Raw genomic sequence first — 24,319 nt, 5'->3', positions numbered from 1 at the left:
AACGCAGGTGCCAACTGCTGCGGCGTTCAGCATTGTGGAGACCGACAAGGAGGGCAGGGGTGAAGACTGGGTGGAAGATGATGTGGAGGACGATGAGGTCCTCGACCCCACATGGAATGAACGTCATGCAGGTGAACTGAGTAGTTTGGAGGAAGAGGCGGTGGTCGCACAGAGCCACCAGCACAGCAGAAGAGGGAGCAGGGTGCAGAAGCGGAGCGGCCGTGCCCTAGACACTACGCCCGCTACTGCCCAACGCAGCAAGGGAACGAGCGCACCAAAGTCAGCTCAAAGGAGTTCTCTAGCGTGGAAGTTCTTTAGAAAATGTGCTGATGACAGGACACGAGTGGTTTGCACCCTGTGCAATCAGAGCTTGAAGCGAGGCATGAACCTTCTCAACCTGAGCACAACCTGCATGATCAGGCATCTAAGTGCAAAGCACGAGCTGCAGTGGAGTACACACCTTCAAAACCAAGAAACGTCTCTGGCTCATCCTGCTTCCTCTTCTGCTGCAGTCTCGGCCGCTCCAGCCACATCTGTAGTGATACCGGCACCTGCCACCCCGCAAACAGACGATCTGTCAGCAACACCACCACCTGGGTCACCAACAACCATCTCCACAATGTCCCGTGGAAGCGTTCAGCTTTCCATCTCCCAAACACTTGAGAGGAAGAGGAAGTACCCCCCTACCCACCCGCGATCCCTGGCCCTGAATGCCAGCATTTCAAAATTATTGGCCTTTGAAATGCTGTCATTCCGTCTGGTGGAGACGCACAGTTTTAAAAACCTTATGTCGGTGGCTGTCCCACAGTACGTCGTGCCCAGCCGCCACTACTTTTCCAGGCAAGCCATCCCTTCCCTGCACAACCAAGTGGGGGAAAAAATCAGGTGTGCACTGCGCAACGCCATCTGTGCCAAGGTCCACCTAACTACGGATACGTGGACCAGTAAGCACGGTCAGGGGCGTTATATCTCCCTAACGGCACACTGGGTAAATGCAGTGGCGGATGGGCCTGAGGCGGATAGCAATTTGGCGCATGTCCTTCCACCACCGAGGATTGCAGGGCGCTTCAGTTTGCCTCCTGTTCCTAACTCCTCCTACTCCGCTTCCTCATCCTCTACCGCCTCCTCATCCGGACAGCGTAACACCTTCACCACCAACTTCAGCACGGCCAGGGGTAAACGACAGCAGGCAGTTTTACAACTTGCCTGTTTGGGGGACAAACCACACACCGCGCAGGAGTTGTGGAGGAGCATGGAACAGCAGACAAATGAGTGGTTGCTGCCAGCGAGCCTCAAGCCCGGCCTGGTGGTGTGCGATAACGGGCGAAATCTCATAGCAGCTCTGGGCCTAGCCGGTTTGACGCACATCCCTTGCCTGGCGCATGTGCTGAATTTGGTGGTGCAGAGGTTCCTTAAAAACTACCCCGATATGTCAGAGCTGCTGCAGAAAGTGCGGGCCGTTTGTGCGCACTTTCGGCGTTCTCACCCTGCTGCTGCTCGCCTGGCAGCGCTGCAGCGTAACTTCGGCCTTCCCGCTCACCGCCTCATATGTGACGTGCCCACAAGGTGGAACTCCACCTTGCACATGCTGGAAAGACTGTGCGAGCAGCAGCAGGCCATAGTGGAGTTTCAGCTGCAGCACGCACGCGTGAGTCGCTCTGCGGAACAGCACCACTTCACCACCAATAACTGGGCCTCCATGCGAGACCTGTGTGCCTTGTTGCGCTGTTTTGAGTACTCCACCAACATGGCCAGTGGCAATGACGCCGTTCTCAGCTTAACTATCCCACTTCTATGCCTCCTTGAAAAAACAATTCGGGCGATGATGGAAGAGGATGTGGCACAGGATGAGGAGGAGGAGGAGGATGAAGAGGTAACATTTCCAAGGCTTTCAGGGCAGTCATTCGCAAGGGGCTCCGAGGGTGGGTTCCTGCACACGCAAACGCCAGGGACGCAATTGTCCAGCAGGGGCACAGTTCTGGAGGATGAGGAGGATGAGGAGGAGGAGGAGCTGGAGGAGGAGATGGAACCATGTTCACAGCAGGGTGGCACCCAGGCCAGCTCATGGCCATCACTGGTGCGTGGCTGGGGGGATACAGAGGACACGGACCATACACCTCCCACAGAGGACAGCCTTTCGTTGCCTCTGGGCAGCCTGGCACACATGAGCGATTACATGCTGCAGTGTCTCCACAACGACCGCCGAGTTGCCCACATTCTAACTTGTGCTGATTACTGGGTGGCCACGCTGCTGGATCCCCGTTACAAGGACAACGTACCGTCCTTAATTCACTCACTGGAGCGCGATCGCAAGATGCGCGAGTACAAGCGCACGCTGGTAGACGCCATGCTGCTGGCATTCCCATCTGACAGCGGGGCCACAGTGGAAGCACAAGGCAGAGGAGGAGGAGGAGGAGGTCGCCAACGCAACCAGGGCACCGCCAGCACCTCAGAAGGCAGGGTTAGCATGGCCGAAATGTGGAAAAGCTTTGTCAGCACGCCACAACAAACAGCAGCACCAGCAGCTCAGATGGAACGTCTTAGCAGGAGGCAGCATTTTACCAACATGGTGGAGCAGTATGTGTGCACACGCCTACATGTAGTGAATGACGGGTCTGCCCCCTTCAACTTCTGGGTCTCCAAATTGGGCACATGGCCTGAGCTTGCCCTTTACGCCTTGGAGGTGCTGGCGTGCCCTGCAGCCAGTGTATTATCTGAACGGGTATTTAGCACGGCTGGGGGCGTTATAACAGACAAGCGCAGCCGCCTGTCCAGAGACAATGTGGACAAGCTCACGTTCATTAAAATGAACCAGGCATGGATCCCACGGGACTTTTCCGTACCTTATGCAGAATAGCAATGGATACCGACCTTACCCACCCATTGTTCCATTTTTGCTCTTTCTCACTCTTTTGGGGTGTACCCTCATTTAAAATTTGTGAAAAGAAGCAGTGTTGGCTACCTCGTCCTCCTCCTCAGGGCCAGATTAATGTAGGGGCTATTGGAGCTGCAGCTCCAGGCCCCTACCTTTTATATAGGCCCCGGGTTGGCCATATTCACTGTTACCGCTCTTCTGTCACTTGTAAACACAGAAGTCTGGCTTCTATGCTCGCTTCCCCAGGCAGCACCCTCAGAACCTCCCCACACAGCGTGAAGGCCGGACAAGGAGGGACAGTTGGCGATGCATGGATGTGTTTATGGGCTTCAGAGACAGCATCCCATGTTGAATTAGGCATGCATGGCTGCACCCTTCCTCCTCTGGGTGCATGGCAAGGCACGGCCCTAAGGCCCTTCAAAATCCTCAGCACCAAGCCCATGATGCTGTTAATCCGGCCCTGGTCCTCCTCCACCGCCGCTTCCACCTACACCGCCCATAGGTGTGCGCAGCCTATTGCATTAAGGTGTGCACCCCAAAGTTGAAATACACATGCATGTGTTTGCCAGCAGGGAGAGTAATGTATCGGGGCCATGTACCTGTAGGCAAGGAGAAATAGAGCAGAGCAGGTCCCAGGGAGATCTTTCCCATCTCCTCACTGGCAATGCTATGTGCCCTAGGTGATTAGGGTGTGCCCAGGCACACCCAGCACACCCTGTGCGCACGCCTATGTCACCGCCACATCCACCACCACCTCAACCTCCCTCCTACTCCATATGGGCCTCGTCCTTCAGAGATGAAGAAGAACATTGTTTTATTTTTCTGTTTTTTTTTGTTGTTTTAAGTTATTTCCCTATCCACATTTGTTTGCAGAGCACTTGCCATGCTCTTAATTACGTTTTGCTGCCATTTGCAGCACTCTAGCCCTTTCCTTTGGTGTTTTAGAGCCATTTTAGTGCCTTAAAGTTCGGGTCCCCATTGACTTCAATGGGGTTCGGCGTCCGGGAAAAGTTCGGTAAAAGTCCGGGACACGGACCCGGACTTTTTTTTAAAGTTCGGCCGAACCCGTCGAACACGGACATCTAGGTGTTCGCTCAACCCTAGTTAGCAGCCCCAGCAGACTCAGAGCTGTCACTTAAAGTGGTTGTAAACCTCAGACATGAAATATGAACAAAGCATATCCTTCTACAGTGTGTACCTGTCTTAACTAAGGACACTAAGGGGTTGATTCACTAAAACTGAATAGTGCAAAATCTGGTGCAGCTGTTCAAGGTAGCAAATCAGCATCTAACTTCAGCTTGTTCAAATAATCTTTGACAATAAATCCTGTAAGGAGAAAGATATATAATAGATAGATACTCAGCAATATCCCTATATATATATAGTAGCGCAAACTTGTCAAGAAGCAAGTGCCAAAAAAAATACTGTGCCCACTGCACAAAAGTCCGAAATGCAATAGATGTCACATAGGCAGCAGGAAAAAGTTCAGAAATGACTCAAACAGTCCATAATCCTTCACTCTATCTCCTGGGATGATAATGTACGAAGACGTGTTTCTCAAAAGGATCACCACCACCACCGTGCTCCAAGGGGGGAGGAGAATTGCCCACTCACCAGATGCTGTGGCCCAACCCACTTTCGTGTTTGAGCATTCAGGCTTATAATGATGGTCACTGGTCCAGAGTATCCACAACAGGAATCGCACCAGCGCAGTCAAAAAAAGCTCAGCAGCATATGGGGAGGAGAGAACATAATCCCAATAGACGCTCCCGGGGAAGAAGTGGAAATCACGAAACGCGTCGGGGCGTGACCAGGCGATGTAACCAGGCTGTGTAAGAGGAGTTCGGATTACCCAGAAGGCGCGGCGTCCACGGCGTGGAGCCTGGACATCATCTCCCGAAGGGCATCCCTCCCCTATTCGTGACTGTTTTTTTGCGTTGGATGACATATAAGACATGTGAGTGTGTTACCTTATGTTTTATTTTATTTAATAAAACCCTTTCAAACGGTATCACGCTATTGGGATTATGTTCTCTCCTCCCCATATGCTGCTGAGCTTTTTTTGACTGCGCTGGTGCGATTCCTGTTGTGGATACTCTGGACCAGTGACCATCATTATAAGCCTGAATGCTCAAACACGAAAGTGGGTTGGGCCACAGCATCTGGTGAGTGGGCAATTCTCCTCCCCCCTTGGAGCACGGTGGTGGTGGTGATCCTTTTGAGAAACACGTCTTCGTACATTATCATCCCAGGAGATAGAGTGAAGGATTATGGACTGTTTGAGTCATTTCTGAACTTTTTCCTGCTGCCTATGTGACATCTATTGCATTTCGGACTTTTGTGCAGTGGGCACAGTATTTTTTTTGGCACTTGCTTCTTGACAAGTTTGCGCTACTATATATATATAGGGATATTGCTGAGTATCTATCTATTATATATCTTTCTCCATATGTTTTAGTTAAGTAGCTGCATAGCCAATTTATTTATTGGTGAGTGGTCCTCATTTGAAGCGCTTGGGATAGCTTATACCTTTATTTGGTTTTCGTTGGGCATTTAAGCTGTCATATTATATAAATAAATCCTGTAAGCTGATTGGTTTCTATGAAGCGCTGCACCAGATTTTGCACTCTCCAGTTCAGGTAAATCAACTCCTAAGTGTAATTTTTGTCTGCTGCTTTGTTCCTCTACTGTCAGCATGTGTCACTTCTGGCAAGCTTTTCTGACACCAAGAGAAAAAAGGTGACAGGGGATGGAGCTCATGCTGATTGACAGCCTCAGCTCTGTTCCTGTGTGGAGGGGGGGGGGGGGGTTAACTCCCCCTTCACCCCCCCCCCCAATCGGTTCACACAGCTCTCCTCACTAAGCTCTGCAGAGTGTAACTTCAGCTCAGATAAGCTCTACAAAATTTGGACATTGAACGGATGTAAAGAAGAGAAGACTGCAGATAAACAGGTACAACGTATGTATGAGGCTTTGTTTCATCTCTGTTTATCACTACCCCCGCAGAAGCCACTGGATATTGAGTCCCTCTCCCCATTCATCTTGCCTCCAGACACAAGAAATCAGTTCATGCCCTTGCTTATGTTGTTTTATTGGGGAAAACAACTTGGATAGGGTATAGGAATTATGTTATGTCCAACTTGACTTGAAGAACAGCAGATGAGGACAAACTTCCTTCTCTATGTAGACAGAAATTAAGATCCTGGACTGTACTCCCTCCGGACTAATCTCAGTCTCTATGGATCAGTGGCAAAGTTCTTTATCAACAGATCCAAGAAAAGAGGACGCTTCTCCAGGTAATAGTGATCCAAATAGATTGGATGGGCTGAGTGCTAGCCTTTGCTAGCCACCATGGTATGAGGGAAAAGAAAGGAAGATACGGCTGCACACCACTATCTATCCAACAACAATTTATTGTGTCAACATAGACTGCCACCAGGACATGGGACACAGAAGACAGTTGACGCGTTTCACACTTAACTCGTGCTTCTTCAAAACGTTGAGTTAAGTGTAAAACGCATCACTCCCATTAGAGGATAAGGCTATGACATGCAAGGAGGGAGGGGTTTTGCAAAGGAATTGACTAGTCAAAAGGCCATACAAATAAGCTATAGATTTGAAAAACATTGTATATAAGCATTTACCAAATTTTATCTTATCACATTTTAATACTGGTGTCAGGGCATCTTTAAACTTGTTTTTTTTTTTTTTTTTTTTTTCCAATGGTGTTCACCAGGAGTTGCCACACATTACTAGCAGCTAGTTTCCCCCCTATGGAACCTTAGTAGCTGTCTGTTAATGTTTTGCAGTGTCGGCAGAGGTTTACCTTCAGTGTCAGTTTCAAGTGCCTTCAACAAAATCATTTTTTCATAGCTAAATTATGGTTTCTGCACTCTATAAAGTTTTAAATCTCCTTAATTTCACAGCCTGTCAACAGACCAAGCCAAAACAATATTTCCAACTTATTACAATATGAAATGAATAGACTGATTCCAAGTCATCTGCCAGAAGCATGTATACATCATACATAAAACCGCTTCTATAGGGCGCTTTGTAAAAGTAAGCGTCTTTAATCTAAGCCATGCTCTCCTTCCTTCAGAACTGTAAGGCAGCCAAAGTTGTGCGTTATACGTACTCATCAATCAATTGATTGTTCTCCTAACTGAGGTTTGGCTTGATGAGCTGTCACCTATCCAGAAGATAAAAGGTTATTTCTCCTGGATATTTATAGCTATGAAACTTTTAATGTTAAGTCGCAACATTCCAGCTCGTAGAGTCGTAGCTACAGGTCATTTTTCTCTCTTTCAGATCATTGCCTTGCTATAATGAATAGAAAATAAAAATGCTGGAAGTGTTCCGTTTGACTTTTGTTTATTGGAAATAAATCCTCGCGAGTCATGAAAAGAAGGCGGCAACAAATATTTAAATATTGTGTTTTGTTTAAGTGCTATATTTTATCTATTGATATACAGTCAGTGCCGGTTCACAAATATGCGATGCGGGTTCCCGCATCGCACTCGACTCGCTGGGGGTGTCAATACAAAGTTAACGACACCCCCTGATCAGTTCACATATCACATGCATGCAATCAGATTCTTGGGCGCACCAAAAAAAGGGTCCTGTGCGACTTTGGTCTGAATGCGTTGCGAATTCAGCCATTCGATCTGTAGGGCTGAATTTGCAGTGCACAGACATCGCATGTTATTTGCAAAGCAGTGCGCTGCGAATCAAATGCGATGTCTGACATTGCACATGTGTGAAACGGCACTAACCCCTACCAAAGGGCTTCTGTACATTTGCACAAACACAATCTGATTCTTTGTTTTATACATAGTTCCTTCTTAAGGTCCGTACACACGAGTGGAAATTCGGCCGGGAATTTTCGTCTGACGACCGATCTCCCGATTTTCGGCTTGTTAGTATGATGCTTCTGACAACCGACTCCGACTTTTCGGCCGAAAAAATCCTGGTGTGCAGGCTATAAAATTTTTGTCGACCGTCAAAACACGTCGGATTTTCGTCTCATTGGTACAGATTTAGATGGGGAAAAATCTTATGAGCAAGAATAGGCATGCTCAGAGATGAAAGAACACATAGAAAGCAATCCAACACATGACATCACTTCTGAAGTAGAATTCTGTCGTGCAGGAAAATTCCGTGTGCAGTCTAGGCACATTCCAACCAACAGACACCACTCTGGACAAAAGACAGACGACCGGTCGGCGGAAATTCGTTGCGTGTGTACGAGGCTTTAGGCCCCGTTCTCATGGGGCTGGTCTACTCGGCAGACTCCGCTTGCTCAGCGGGGATTGCTCCATTGATCCCCACTGAGCAGGCGGATGACAGGTCTGTCTCCACTCACTGCGCAGAGACAGACCTGTCAGTCAGAGTCTCGCCCTCCTCTATGGGGAGATCGGATGAAAATGGACGGCATGTCCATTCTCAACTGATTCGACCCCCTGGATGGATGGCAAACGTTTCGCCATCCGTCTGTTTTCAGCGGATCTTGTCGGACACATGTCCACTGACATCCGCCTCTCCATAAAGGAGAGTGGGTGGCTCGATCAGGTCCGCCTGAAAAAAGAACAGCTGGACCTGATCCGTCCGATCGTGTGAAAGAGGCCTTATACTATGAAACATCACAAGACAAAACCCCATGTAGTAGTAAGCTGTTTAGCTAAACAGGGGGACCATCCACTACAGGAGACTCAAGGATAAGTGATCAATATTGGACAAAGAGAATAGCGCTAAAAATGAATGTTAACACTGGACGCAAAGACTACCAATAAATTTAAAGTGATACTAAACACACTGTTTCATTTACATTGTGCCTTCTATTTCTGTAAATGGATAATAGCACTGTAATTATTTTAATTAAAAAAAATCTAAGTACCTTTTTCCTAATCAATATACAGCTGTCACATGACCCAGATCTTTCCATGCCTGTCTGCAGGGAAACATAAACAGAAGGACCTTCTAGTCCTCTGCTGCTGGTCACAGATTCAAAAAACTATCTGTGCTGCCTGTCATTTGCTCATCAGTGCCACATATCAGTGCCCATCAGTGCCACCTATCAGTGCCCATTAGTGCTGCCTATCAGTGCTCATCAGTGACACATATCAGTGCCACCTATCAATGCCCATCAGTGCGGCATATTAGTGCCTCCTCATCAGTGCCCTTCAGTACCACCTCACCAGTGCCCATAAGTGCCGCCTCATCAGTGCCCATTAGTGCAGCCTATCAATGCCCATCAGTGCCTCCTCATCAGTGCACATATCAGTGAAAGAGAAAAACTACCTATTTAGAAAATTTACTAACAGAAACTAAGAACATTTTTTTTTCAAAATTTTTAAGCAAAAAAAAAAAAAACCCAGCAGTGATTAAACATAAAAAAAAAAGTTATTTTTGTGTGAAAAAAAATGAAACAAATTTAATTTGGGTACAGTGTTGCATAACGGCACAATTGATATTCAAAGTGTGACAGCGCTGAAAGCTGAAAATTGCCCTGGGCAGGAAGGTTGTAAAAGTGTCATGTATTAAAGTGGTTAAAATCTTCATTATGCTATTCAAAATAAAAAATTCTCAATTCTGAACCATATCATTTCATTGCGGCCCGCAACCAGTTACCAAATCACTCAAGTGCCCCTTGGTCTTCAAAGGGTTGAGCAGCCCTGGTCTATTCTAAACTAAAAACAATATTTTGGCTAAACATACATTTTAATTAAAAAGAAATACAGTATTAAAGCATCTCTCCATCCTTTAAAAAAAATGATTTTTTTAGCCCAGTCTGAACATTTTTTGCGGGTTTCAACCTTTTCCCACCCAGTGGATCAAGCTGTATCCTGTAGAATGCTCTCAGAATTCTGCGCCTGCTTGTTCCTATGCCGCCATCTTCTTATGTGACATCATTGAGAGGCCCTCTGGCTCTTATGGGTTCAGCCACTAGGCCTCACAATGACGCGGCACTATACCCATCCCCTTCCTCCTTTCTCAGTGAAGGACTATGCCTCCAGGGATATGTGACAGGCGTATCCCAGGAGGCACAGTGGGTATAATCTATGCCATTTTTAATTAAAAACTCATGGGTCACAAAGCAAAGTTAAAAGGATAAAGTGGAGCTGTCAGTAACTTTACAAGTCTTCATTAACCACTTGACCCCTGGAAGGTTTTACCCATTCATGACCCCTTCAGGGTCCTGCAAAATTTTACGCATATGAAATCGTTATCATTTTTTCACACAAATAGAGCTTTCTTTTGGTAGTATTTAATCACCACTGGGTTTTTCTATTTTCTGCGATATAAACTAAAAAAACCTGAAAATTTAGAAAAAATTTGAATTTTTTCATAAATTTAGGCCAACATGTATTCTGCTACATGTCTTTGGTAAAAAAAAAAAGTGTATATTAATTTGTTTTTGTGAAAGCTATATCATCTACAATATCTTCATATACGTACACTGGAATTTACACAGATATGACTAGATACTATACTGGTAATTGTAGGTTCACATCAATGTGGGCTGTGCTTGATGCATTTTTCAGGTATGTTTTGCAGTGCGTTTTGCATTTTTAAACCCTCGTTTATGCGTTTTTGCATGCGGTTTTCATGCATTTTGCGTTTCACGTTTTGTTTTTTTTCTTTAAACACACTGTATATAGGTGCCGTGTCCTTAACAACCGATGAGTCATCAGCTGTCAGCGGAGCTCCCCGCTGAATCCCCTCTGAATGTAAAAAAAAAAATTATTGAAAAAAAATTATTGAAAAAAATTATTGAAAAAAAATTGTGGAAAAAAATGGCATGGGCCCCCCCCCCCCCCAAAAATCCACACCAGACCCTTATCCGAGCATGTAGCCCAGCAGGTCAGGAAAAGGAGGGGATGAGCAACCTCCCCCCCTCCTTAACCATACCAGGCCACATGCCCTCAACATGGGGGGGTGCCCCCCCCCGCAAAAGCACCTTGTCCCTATGTTGATGAGGACAAGGGCCCCTTCCCGACAACCCTGGGAGGTGGTTGTGGGGGTCTGCAGGCCAGGAGCTTATCAGGAATCTAGAAGCCCCCTTTAACAAGGGGCCCCCCATATCCCCCACCCCTATGTGAATGAGTATGGGGTACATTGTACCCCTACCCATTCACCAAGAAAAAGAAGTGTAGTGCTACAAAACACAAGAGATGGTTTTTGACAAGTCCTTTATTAAAAATCCTGTCTTCTTCCTCTGGTCTTCTCCCTCCTGTGTTTCTTTCCCCTCTCCTCTCTTCGGTGGCTTCTTCTTCACCTGGTCTCCAGTGTTTCTTATCTCTCTTCTATCTCCAGTGGTTTCCTCTCCCTCCAGTGCTTCTTCTCCCTCTTCTCTCTCTGGTAATGTCTTCTTCGTCCACCACCCCTGCCTGCTAAAAATATAAAACTCGGTCTTCCTCCGATAGCGACTGCCTCCATTTTGCCGGGTCCGGTGTTTGCCATTTCTTATATAGCCATGGGGCGTGGCCATTCGGTGATGTCACCTGGAGACCCTGCCCCTGGTGACGTAATGTGACAGAGCTTGTCCCTCCTCTTTCCTGACCTGCCGGGTTACATGCTCAGATAAGGGTCTGGTATGGATTTTGGGGGGATCCCACAGCGTTTTTTTCAGCGCGGGGCTCACCTCAAAATCCATACCAGACCCGCAGTGCCTGGTTTTGAACCTGGGGGGGACCCCCACGCCGTTTTTTTTCCCATTTTAGTGTGGAGTCCCTCCTGATCCGATTTGTGATGCGACTTCCATTCAAATCAATGGGCTCTCATAGGGAATCATTGATTTTTAAAAAAATGTATAATGTGGCTTAACTCTGTATAAGCAACATTAAGCAACGTTAAGCAGCCATTAGCAGCATCAGACGTTTTTACAGCTTGATGCTGCAGCTCCAGAACGCACTGGTCCTGGGTTTTTTATGCAGCTCAAAAACGCCTATGCCACTTGGAGCTCCTAAAAGCCTGTGTGTGCATGAGGCCATAGAATAACATGGAGGGGCATTTTTAAGCTGCAAAAAAACGTCTGACGCTCCTAACAGCAGCAGCAAAAATGCCCTGTGTGCATAGGGCCTTACCAAAGTTCCAGCTTTTTAAATAAAAAGCTATCCATGAGCTCCATTGAGTGACTTTGCCTAGGCCAAGAATGTCCCATCAGTCTGAGACAGACAGGACAAAACATTTCCTCAGTTTCCTCTCTCTAGTAATCAGACTGCAACATTTCAACTTTGTAGCAAGTCACAAGGCGGCAGGAGGGGCTGATTTGTGTCAGACATTTAATAACACAGTCAGGAACTGCATAGGCATCAGGATTTACATAACTTGATTCTGACATCTCTGAGCTGACATCTTAATCGAGAAAGTAAATGCTGATTGTGGATGATGAATGAAAAAAGATGGATCCGTCCTTCTGGAGAGAAAGCAGATGAATGGATTGTAAGGAGTAGTATTGTGATGTCTATGAAAGGTAATAAATACCTGGAAGTGTTACACTGGCTTATTACTTAGCGTATAACATACAGTATATCTGTCGCTAGATCCACCTTAAGAACAAGCATGAGACTACAGAGATAAAATAATGATCCTAACCACTGGGCACTTATACCCCCTTCCTGCCCCGGCCAATTTTCAGCTTTCAGCGCTGTCGCAATTTGAATAACAAGTGCGCAGTCATGCAACACTGTACCCAACTTTTTTCCACACAAATAAAGCTTCCTTTTGGTGGTGGTATATCACCACTGTGTTTTTTATTTTTTGCTAAACAAACAAAAAAAGACCAAAAATTTTGAAAGAAAAAATATTTTTCATAGTTTGTTAAAAATTTTTGCAAACAGGTAACTTTTCTCCTTCATTGATGTGCACTAATGAGGCTGCACTGATGGCCACATATGGGCACTGATCGGCACTAATGAAGTGGCATGGATGAGGCGGCACTAATAGGTACTGATAGGTGGCACTGATGGGCACTGATAAGGCTGCGCTGATGGTCACTGATGAGGTGGCACTGGTGGGCACTGTTGAGGAGGCACTGATGAGGCTGCACTGATAGTGGCACTGATGGGCACTGATAGGTGGCACTGATATGAGGCACTGATAGGCACTGAAAGGTGGCACTGAAGGGCACTGAGAGGTGGCACTGATAGGCAGCACTGATGGGCACTGACAGGTGGCACATATGGGCACTGATAGTTGGCACTGATGGATACTGATAAGCACTGGTAGGCAGTACTGATAGGCAGCACTGATAGGCGACACTGTAAATGAGGCACTGAATGGGCACTGATGGTCACTGATAGGTGGCACTGGTGGGCACTGATTGGCAGCACCAGTGGGCACTGATTGGCAGCACTAGTGGGCACTGATTAGCAGTACTGATAGGCACTGACAGGTGTACTGGTGGGCACTGATTAGCAGCACTGGTGGGCACTGATTAGCAGCACTGGTGGGTAATGTTGGGACAGATGTCATGCTTGGACAAATGTTCCTGTAACAGAAGCCGGTTACCAGCTTTCTTCTTTTCTTCTCACTATCAGAATGTGGAGAAAAAAGCCGATAATCGGCTTCTATTTACTTCCCTGATCAGCTGTCATTGACTGATAGCTGATCATGTGGTAAAGGGCCGCTGTGATTGGCCTTTTACCCCGATCTGTGATCAGCCAAGTCAAGAAGGACTTGGCGATCACAGATCGCGCCGACAAATGAGCAACACGATCACTGGAGAACTTCTGTGGATGCCCTCCCAGCACTGGAAGCCCACACTGTTGTCATCTTTTGGCTATAGCGTGGGCAGAAAGTGGTTAAAGTATTACAAAATCCACAACAGTCAAATCAGACTGTATATGCGGTAAGAAGTTAATCCTCCACATTGTGTAAAAAAGCAATTTGATCCTGTCTTCTCTGATCCTCCCCTTTTTCCACTGTCCCCAGTCCATGTGCTGATAAGACAGGGCCTTTGGAGTCACTCAGGTAGGAATTTGCAACACAGTTTGTTAAAATCCTTGTAATGCACATAGAGGGGAATGTTTTGCTTTAACCCTTCCTCTTCTGAAGCACAAACAGCACTCGAATCATGGCACATTCACTGCAAACATCTCCCTCAAAATAGCAGATGTCCACTACTGGCTCACTCCCTCTGAAGTTACACATAACACCAGCAGAATTCACTGTAGTGCCCTTGTCACTGGCTGCATCCACTGAGCTGAATATGTTACTGGCTGCATTTTCTGTAGCACACATGTCACTGGCTGCATTTGCTGTAGAGCACATGTAACTGATTGTATTCTCTGAATACTAGCTCTGGCCATCTTCCTTGACAATGGCTGCCTGTGCCAGGCAGGAATCCAGGAACGAGCCCCTACGTGTAGTGCACAGACTGGATTGGGCTGGTGGTTTGATCCGATCCCTGGTTCCGATCTCTGACAGGCACACTGCAGCCAGGCACACAACATTTTCCATTCACTCAAGTCGTCAGAGACCAGGCTGAGCATGTATTTGTTTTTGTTTTTTTTGGGGGGTGGGGGGTAGAACTTGGATAGGGTGAGGATGAGTGACAGAACAGTAGCTCTATGGGTTGCTACAGATAAAACAGTGTAAAATTGGTGAGCAACAGGATATTGTTAATAGAGGGGAAACTGGCTGAAATGCACTAGAAATATGTGCACATGCAAGTGCTTTATTACAGGTTTTAGAGATCACAGATGACACAACATTTTAAAATTGGCTGGAAAATCAAAAAATGTCACCCACTTTATGACTGCTCTGTGCCCTGCCTTTTAAAGTGAGGATGTTGGCTGATACAAAAGCCTCTTACTGGCCCTTCTAGGGCTGCTGGCCATAGTTCAAAGGCCATTCAGTTCACTGTGGTTTAAAATAAAAAATCTCTTTAGTGAATTTGCACAAAAGATTGTAAATTGGGATTGGGATTGTGAATCTTGACCCTGCAGGAACTGTCAAAAACTCATGATAACTGTGAACTCACACCACATTCCTATTCCTACAATCTGCTTTTAAACCGATCTATACCCAATATGCAGTTTGATTTTAAAATATCCCATTTGGGTTCACCTATCAAAAAGAGAAAATGTTAGGCCAGCAATGAAGGAGCTAAACTCTATTTTTAAACACATAGTTACATAATCGAGTTAGAAAAAGAAACAAGTCCATCTAGTTGAACCAATAAAAAAAAAATCATACAACCCCATATACACAGTCCTATACCCACAGTTGATCCAGGGAAGGAGAAAATCCCCAGCAAAGCATGATCCAATTTTCTACAGCAGATGGGAAATATTCCTTTCTGATCCCCCGAGAGGCAATCTGATATTCCCTGGATCAATTTTACCTATAAATGTTAGTAACCAGTTACATTATGTACATTTAGGAAAGAATCCAGGCCTTTTTTTAAAGCAATCTGCTGAGTTGACCAGAACCAGGAGGAGGACATGTATGCAAATAATGTGAACTAAACTACATTTGGCATGTTACTACATCATGTTTCCTGTTTCTGTGTTTTGTTCCCAAGCAAAGCAGTCATATCCTCTCTAGCTTCCAGGAAAGTGCATATCAAGGGATGCAGAAGGGGAGCTGAGCTAGTGTGCTCATGAGAAAAGCCAGGGATGTGGCACTCTTGGCTTCTACTGTTTGCCTTGTCGTTGGGCTTGATACTTGTCGTTTTTGGGGATGATAAGAATATTTGTTTCCCGACTGGTAATTGCTACACTGTCAACCCTACTGCACTGGTATTTGATAGAGCGAACATGACATGTGGCTTCAAAGGATTACTGGCAACCATGAAAAACCAACAGGAGAAGATGGAGATCTTGGATGTTGTTGCTCGGTTTCAGGACCAGAGAAACATAAGCACCTTTTGGCTTGGACTGTACCTACCAACATGTGCTGTTATTGGCAAGGAACTATATGGCTTTGTTTGGGTGTCTGGAGAAGATACTGCAGAAGTCACTGAATGGAGGAAGCCTCCTAGACTATCATGTGTAACAAAGAGGAAATGTGTCATTCTGGAAAGCAAGAAAAATAATCCCAACAACAGATCTTCAGCTGTCACCTTATTTTGGAAAGATGTTAGATGTCAACTAAGTTTTCCATCCATTTGCCGTTCTAATGAATCTAGAAATGTTGTGCCTAGAGAAGAGCCAGAAGTGGTTGCCCAGTCTACTACAGATCAATATAGGAGAAATGCTACTGTCACAAATCAATACAAAGCACATACTTCAATCACAGCCCAACATACAGAGATATCTTCTTCCACAACACATGTGCCAAGTGACTTGTCTAATTCTTCGGAGTCTCCTCAATCCCCAAGTACAGACCTGCACTCTGCCAGCAGTACATCTGCTCCACGGATCGAAGATGACAACTTATTAGACCGACTGATAATTCCTTTAATTCTTGGATTGGTTGCTTTCGGGATTTTAGTAATGCTTCTATGGGGTGGAGTCCAAATGTGTATCAGGAAAAGAAAACCAAAGAGGAGAAAATCTATAATACCAGCCCCACCAGAAGCATTAGAAGGCAGTGAGACAGACTCTACAGATCACTCATCCAGCGAAGAAGAGGATGATGACGAAGAAGGGGATTTACAGGACAGGACAAAGGACCCATGACAATGGAACACAACTGCAATTATGCTTGATACAGTTGTGAATTTGGAGTGTGAATACATAAATGCTTGTACATATCGCCGAAAACTTTTACACTATTTGAATAAATGAATGCATTTGTGTTCTAAAGATATAGGTGAGTTGACACATGTTTGTTTAATCAAGGGTATAACTGTAGCCATGGCAGACTAAGTGACTGTAATGGGGTTCAGAAGTACAGGAGGCCCAAGACTACCTGGCAAACAGTTATTTATTTATTAACATCATTAGCATTTGAAAAATTAATTTAGATGACATAATTGTATATAATGTTAGGTAAACTTTATTCAATTGCTATAAAAACAGTAATTTGTATCACTAAGGCCCCTTTTACACTGGCGCAGTCTGCCAGCGGATCCGCTTGTTCAGCAGGGAATCTCTCCACTGAGCAGGAGGATGACTGGTCTGTGTCTGCTCTGCTGATGCAGAGCGGACACGGACACAGCCCACTGTCCTCAATGGGCTGTCAGATGGAAACGGACCGCATCTCTGTTTACATCTGACTGTTATCCGATCTGCCAGATGGATGGGGAACATCCCCATTAGCAGACAGGATCGAATCAGATGTCGCGGCGGTTGTCAAAGGACACATGTCCATTGCCATCCGCTGCTCTATAGAGAGCAATGGATGGTCCGCTCTGGTCCACCTGAAAAACCGACAGGTGGATCCGGTTGGTCTGTTCATGTGAAAGGGGCCTAAAGGACTTTTAGTTTGAGAAGGAGATTAAAAAGACACTGTGGGAATTATTTACTAAGATTGGAGAGTGCAAAATTTGGTGAAACCAACCAGCTTCCAGGTTTTATCGACAAAGCTTAATTGAACACGCTGAAGTTAGAAGCTGATTGGCTACCATGCATAGCTGCACCAGATACTGAGTGCACCAGTTTTAGTAAATCTACCCCAACATGTAAACCTAAAACGTATTTTTCATTATATTAAGCCTTATGTCACACTGTATACAGTTTTCTTAAGAAAATATTTTTTTGTGAAAATATTGCTAATCTGTTTTACCTGCAGACCCTGTAATAGGCTAAATAAAAATGAAACCACTGCATTGCAATTGGCAGCAGTGTTGGTAGAATGTCTTGCAACCTCCTTCAGTTACCCTAAGACGTGCTTATCAGATTTATCAGATAAAAATGTTAATAGTTTTGCTATGGGACCAAATCAGGCATAGTTACAGCTCTGTGTTCAATGTGCTCTGAGTGAAGGTTTATAAGCTGCTTTCAAAACAAAATGCTGATACTAATGCAAAGGTTAGGATCTAAGAAGTCTAGTCACTGTTTTTTCGATGACCTCACATTAAAACTAGCTAAACTAACTTTATTTTGGAGGATATTGATGTGTCAGTAATGTTGTGTAGTTATAATGTTGTGTAGTTTTCGTTTTGTAGGTTTTGAAAATTCTTGCAGTTACAACTACAGTTCTGCCTACCTCACAACTCCAAGTTCCAAATTCCGCAGGACTGCTCATACATGTTAACAAACAAAAGAACAAATTTCCCAGTAAACTTAGTAAAAAAAATACACGAATAATTTGTGTTTAAAAGAAAGGTTTCAATTGTGCAAAATATGCAAATACACTATATTGTCACATGAAATGTAATGGCATCCCAGATTTAGTCCATAGGGTTCATTTTCGAGTTGGCCCACTCTTTGCAGCTATACCAGCTTCAACTCTTCTGGGAAGGCTATCCACAAGGTTTAGGAGTGTGTCTATGACAATGTTTGACCATTCTTCTACAAGCACATTTGTGAGGTCAGGCACTGATGTTGGACAAGAAGGCTTGGCTCCCATTCTCCGCTCTAATTCATCCCAAAGATGTTCTAGTGGGTTGAGGTCAGGACTATGTGCAGGCCAGTCAAGTTCCTCCACCCCAAACTTTCTCATCCATGTCTTTTTGGGCCTTGCTTTATGCACTGGTGTGTAGTCATGTTGGAACAGAAAGGGGCCATCCCCAAACTGCTCCCACAGAGTTGGGAGCATGAAATTTTCCAAAATGTTTTGGTATGCTGACACCTTAAGGGCTCCCTTCACTGGAACTAAGAGCCTAAGCCCAATCCCTGAAAAACAACCCCACACCATGATTCCCTCTACACCAAATGATTTGGACCAGTGCACAAGCAAGGTCCATAAAGACATGTATGAGCGAGTTTGGGGTGAAGGAACTTGAGTCCTGACCTAAACCCGATAGAACACCTTTGGGATGAATTAGAGTGGGGGCTGTGAGCCAGGCCTTCTCTTCCAACATCACTGCATGACCTCACAAATGCGCTTCTGGAAGAATGGTCAAACATTCCCATAGACACACTCCTAAACCTTGTGGACAGCCTTCCCAAAAGAGTTGAAGCTGTTATAGCTGCAAAGCGTGGGCCAACTCAATATTGAACCCTACAGACTAAGACTGAGATGCCATTAAAGTTCATGTGCGTGTAAAGGCAGGTGTCCCAATAATTTTGACAATATATTGCATATGTGGATGCCACGCTGACTCGTCAAGGCCTCTCTGCTTAGTACAGTCCTAACTCTATTCTATGACCACCTCCAAATTGCAGCATATAAAGAAAAGGATCAGCTGGCCACACATTATACATTTTTCTTTTCAATTTCCTTTAGATTTACCTTCAACTATGTAGTGCTAGGGTCTACCTGATTGCATACAAATTGAAAGTGTTCAGGTTTGACCTCATATTATATGGTTTTTGGTAAATCTAAAGGAAAATTGTACAAGAAAACTGTATAATGTATGGCCAGACATGGACAGGTAAGACTTGAAGGCAGATTCCTGTGGATCCAATCTGAGTTCTTCTAGTGGCCAGATGCTGTCATGCACAAGAAATGTCAGCCACTCTATATTTAGAGTATGCCGCACCACAATATGTCTGAGCTAGTAATAATTTCCACTCCATTACCCAACCAATGTGCAGCTTGCAAGCAGCTGATGGTGGGGGGGCTAAGGAGTAAGGCCGGCCATACAAGGAGTGAATTTCTTTCTTGCAGTCAAGGGTGTTACAGACAGTGTTGACAGGGGAATCCCTCCTGTGGAACCATTGTATTCTCCTGGTGGGGAAAGCCGTCTCCACCGGGAGAAGACAGAGATTATTTCTAGCGGCTACAGCAGCCACTTGCGATAATTGGGTGTAAATCCAGCAGGCTGGTTGTACCCAAGTTAATTGATTGATTGATCAACTTGGTACATTCATCCTGCCCATACACGGTTTGAATCTCGGCCGGTTCAGCAGGAACTGTGTATGGCTGGCCTTAGTCACTAGCCTCCTGCCCTGTTTTCCAGGATGGATAATCTGCGCTCTGACCTATCTAACTACCAGAGGACTCCCTAAGCTGTGTTTTATGCACACATGTAATGTGGAATGGCCGTTATGCAGCTCCAGAGCTAGACACTTCACAGAGCAAACAGGTCCATTAAATAGACCCTGCCACTACCCCATATTAATGTTGGTATATTTTGTAAATCTACATAAAATTGTTGTGGCACACTCTATTTTTAAATGTTCTACTTATAATATCATGCCAACAATACTGCTTTTTCACACTTTCCCCAACACTTCTGGGACTGTCAGAGACTTCTGAAGGGAGCAGCCTCGCATGATCTGCTTAGACCAGTGGTCTCCAAACTTCGGCCCGAATGACAGATGCAGCCCTTTGCTTGCTTTTATCTGACCTTTGGGGCACTATTCCTTTCAAAGCCACTGACTCCAATAGAGGGCATAATTCATGCCACTGATGGGGCACTATTTCTCACACTAATATCAATGATGGGGCACTATTCATCCCACTAATTTCAATGATGGGGCATTATTATTCCCACTAGAATCAATGATGGGGAACTATTAATCAGACTACTATCAATGATGTCGCACTTAGCCCACTGATACCAAAAATGGGGCATTACTCCCTCTACTACAACCCTGAGGCCATATTTATTCTCAATGATGCTGGCAGAAGACATTTTCAACCCTCACTGGCTACAATCTGCCCCCCCCCCCCCGCCCCAAAGTCTAAATGATCGTAAACTGGCCCTTTGTTTGAAAAATTTGGAGACACCTGGCATAGACTATTTTGAAAATCACATAAAACTTCCTTGGCTGCTGCAAGGAGCACAGGTGACATTAAAAAGAATAAGGGCTACTGCAGCATCAGGCTGGAATGCAGAGCCTCTGAGCATCTAGAGCAAATTAAAATTACCATCACTGTTTGCAGAGCACTAGAGGTGTCCTCGATATAAAGATAGTGCTGCTATGCTATTTCCTCTCTATCCTGGAAAAAAGGCCCCGCTCTTTGGTCCTAGCCTTTTTTTTTCATTTTTCTTTCCTTTTTTTAGGAGTAAGGATTGGGGGAAACAAAAAGGACCTGGGGCAATATGAGGTGGAGTACCTATGAGGCAGGACACTGTGGCTGCCCTCTTCTTTTCCCTGGATAGAAGTGATTTTATGAACACAGCACTTTGTATTGAGGACCAACTTGTGCATACAGTATATTCTCATAGTAACTGTAGTTCGGTCTCAATTTGAGATCCCCACAAATATACACCTTAGACGAAGATTGAGATACTCACACCAGGCCGCACACCATACCCCCCCCCCCCCCTTGCCGGCTCACCCACCCTGCCTGGACATGTGGAGGGAGAGCAGGCAGCAGCAAATGACGGCGGCTGCTCTGGCTTTTTCCCCCTCTTCTGCATCTCCTCCCTCCTCCTCCATGGTCAATGGCATGGCTTCTCATTTCAGCCAATCAGAAAATGGGTCTCAGGACCCGCTTCCAGATGGGCAAGGATGAGGATCCGTGTGACAATAGCGAATATTCATTCACTATTGTCAACAACTGGGAGGGCTTAGGGGTGCAGTATTCTGCTCCCAGAGCCCATCCTTTTTTTTTTAGCCTATTAGAGCCTCTGGCTCTAATCACATGGTTAAAAAACAAAAGCCCCATTAAACTCCATGTGTCCGGCGCCCGCGCCCTGCATGTAGATTAGGGGGCCGGACGCATTGATGGGGGGGCGGCGCCCCTGCGCCCCCAATGCACAATGCACATTACTTCCTGGTATCTATCTGCCCAGACATGCTAGTAGGAGGTAGTGCTTAGCTGAGAAAGCCATTCTTTCCCTCCTCCAGAGAAAAGTAAAAAAAAATCCCTATGAAGGCTTCTGGGATGTATGATATAATTTGGCCTAGGCCAGAAATCAGAAAGCAACTGAAGAAATGTAAAAAAAAAAAGTTTAAAACCATAAATATAAAATACCTTTCTATCTAATTACTATGGCTAGCAGCATACAAATCAAAAATAGTTCATGTTTGAGAGAGTTTAGTTCTGCTTTAGCGTTGGCTGATTTAAATACCATCTACATAGTTACATAGTTAGTCAGGTTTAAAAAAGACACAAGTCCATCTGGCTCAACCAATAAAAAACCAAAAACAGTAATGAAAACCCAACCATACAATCCCATATACACCATCCTATACCCGCAATTGACTGAGGAAGGTGAAAAACCCCAGCAAAGCATGATCCAATTTGCAACAGAAGGGGAAAAATATTCCTTCCTGATCCTCCCCGAGAGGCAATCGGATTAGTACCCATTTATATTATGTACACCTAGGAAAGAATCCAGGCCTTTTTTAAAGCAATCTAGTGAGCTAGCCAAAACCACCTCTGGAGAGAGTCTATTCCACATTTTCACAGCTCTTACAGTGAAGAAACCTTTCCGTATTTGGAGAAGAAATCTCTTTTCCTCTAGACGTAAAGAGTGCCCCCTTGTCCTCTATGTTGACCATAAAGTGAATAACTCAACACCAAGTTCACAATATGTACCCCTTATGTATTTATACATGTTGATCATATCCCCCCTTAATCTCCTCTCCTCAAGAGAGAATAAATTCAGTTCCTCTAATCTTTCCCCATAGCTGAGCTGCTCCATGCCTCTTATCAGTTAGGTCACCCTTCTCCCGATATGCTTTTTGAGAACTGGTGCCCAAAACTAAACTGCATATCCAGATGAAGTCTTACTAATGATTTGTACAGGGCAAAATGATATCACTGTCTATGGAGTCCATGCCTCTGTTAATACAAGAAAGGACTTTGCTTGCTTTGGAAACTGCGGTTTGGCATTTCATGCTATTATTAAGCTTATGATCTACCAGGACACCCAGATCCTTCTCCACTATGGATTCCCCCAGTTCTACTCCCCGTAGTATGTATGATACATGCATATTCTTAGCACCCAAGTGCATAACTTTACATTTATCAACATTAAACCTCATTTGCCACATAGTTGCCCAATGAAACAGTGCACTGAGGTCGGCTTGTAGGTTGGAGACATCCTATAAGGAAGTTATTCCAGTGCAAAGCTTGGTGTCATCTGTAAAGACTGAAATTGTACTTTTAATCCCAGACCCTATATAATGTATAATTATAGTTATAATTATAAAGATATTAAAAAGTAATGGTCCCAACACTGAACCTTGGGGTACACCACTGATAACCTTAGACCATTCAGAGTAAGAATCATTAACCACGTCTCTCTGAATTCTATCTTTTAGACAATTTTCTATCCATTTACAAACGGATCTTTCCAAGCCTGTAGACTTTACTTTACAAATTAGCCGTGTGTGGGGAACTGTGTCAAACGCTTTTGTAAAATCCAAGTATACTACGTCCACAGCCACCCTTCTGTCCAAGGTTTTACTTACCTCCTCATAAAAAGAAATCAGGTTTGTTTGTTAGTCTTTCGTGAGTCCATGCTGTCTGTTGCTAAAAATATTTATTTCCAGTTTTTTCATGTTCTCTGAGGAAAGTGGCCCATGAAACGCATTGAGAGACTTCAATCTGCCTAGTGGAATTCAGTGGAGAGATTTCCCCACCCATCCTAAAGATTCTATTTGTTTATCAAGATGTTTATGTAGATGGAACTTGAAAGGAGATACTTTAAATTGCATAGTATAGTAAGCTGTTTGTTTAATTACCTTTAGAAAATATGCCAGTTACATTAATAAAATGATATTTTTAATACATATATTTACTGGTATTGTATGTTTACCTTAAAAGTCCTGCAATTTGGTTGATTTTTGCATTCTTTGTATGTGTAATGAGATGTTGGTTGATGCAAATCATACAGTGGTGCTTGATGAGTCTATTTTTTCACCAAGATTGGGAAATTTTTTTCCCTCCCCTTGACCTCTGATGCCAGACATATTTTTCTCCTTGTCCATCAACGCTGATCATTTTTTTCTCCCACTAAACACCAATGGCAGCCATTTTTTCCTGCCAGTGGCCACTAATGACAGACATTCTTACACCACTGGTGCTAGGCATTTTTCCCCCTCTGACCACCAACACGGACCTTTTGTTTTCCTCCAATTGATCAGCAATATAAAGGGCACTATGATATATACTGCTGACCACTGCATTCTATTTATTGGGGCTGCTTTTCTAAAACTAGAGTGAAAAATCTGGTGTAGTTATGCATTGAATCTAATCAGCTCCCAGTTTTATTGCCAAAACTAAACCACTTCCTGCCCACGCTATAGCCAAAAAATGGCTACAGCACAAACTTAGTTTGCATTCGGACTCAGCTGATCATAGATCAGGGTAAAGGGACAATCACAGCGTCCAATAACAGCTGATTGCGGAAGTAAACACAAGCCAGTAATCTGCTTTTCTTTCCTCACGCTGACAGCGTGAGAAGAGTAAAAGAGAGCCGATAACCGGCTTGTGGTAAAGTGACATCGGCACTGATTATGAGTGTCCTGAATATCAGTGGAGTCCCAA

This window comes from Pelophylax lessonae (genome assembly GCF_965119305.1).
Source record: "Pelophylax lessonae genome assembly, chromosome: 13".
In the NCBI taxonomy this organism is placed as follows: domain Eukaryota; kingdom Metazoa; phylum Chordata; class Amphibia; order Anura; family Ranidae; genus Pelophylax; species Pelophylax lessonae.
The sequence above is the reverse complement of the archived record's forward strand: the minus strand, read 5'-3'. Positions refer to the sequence as shown.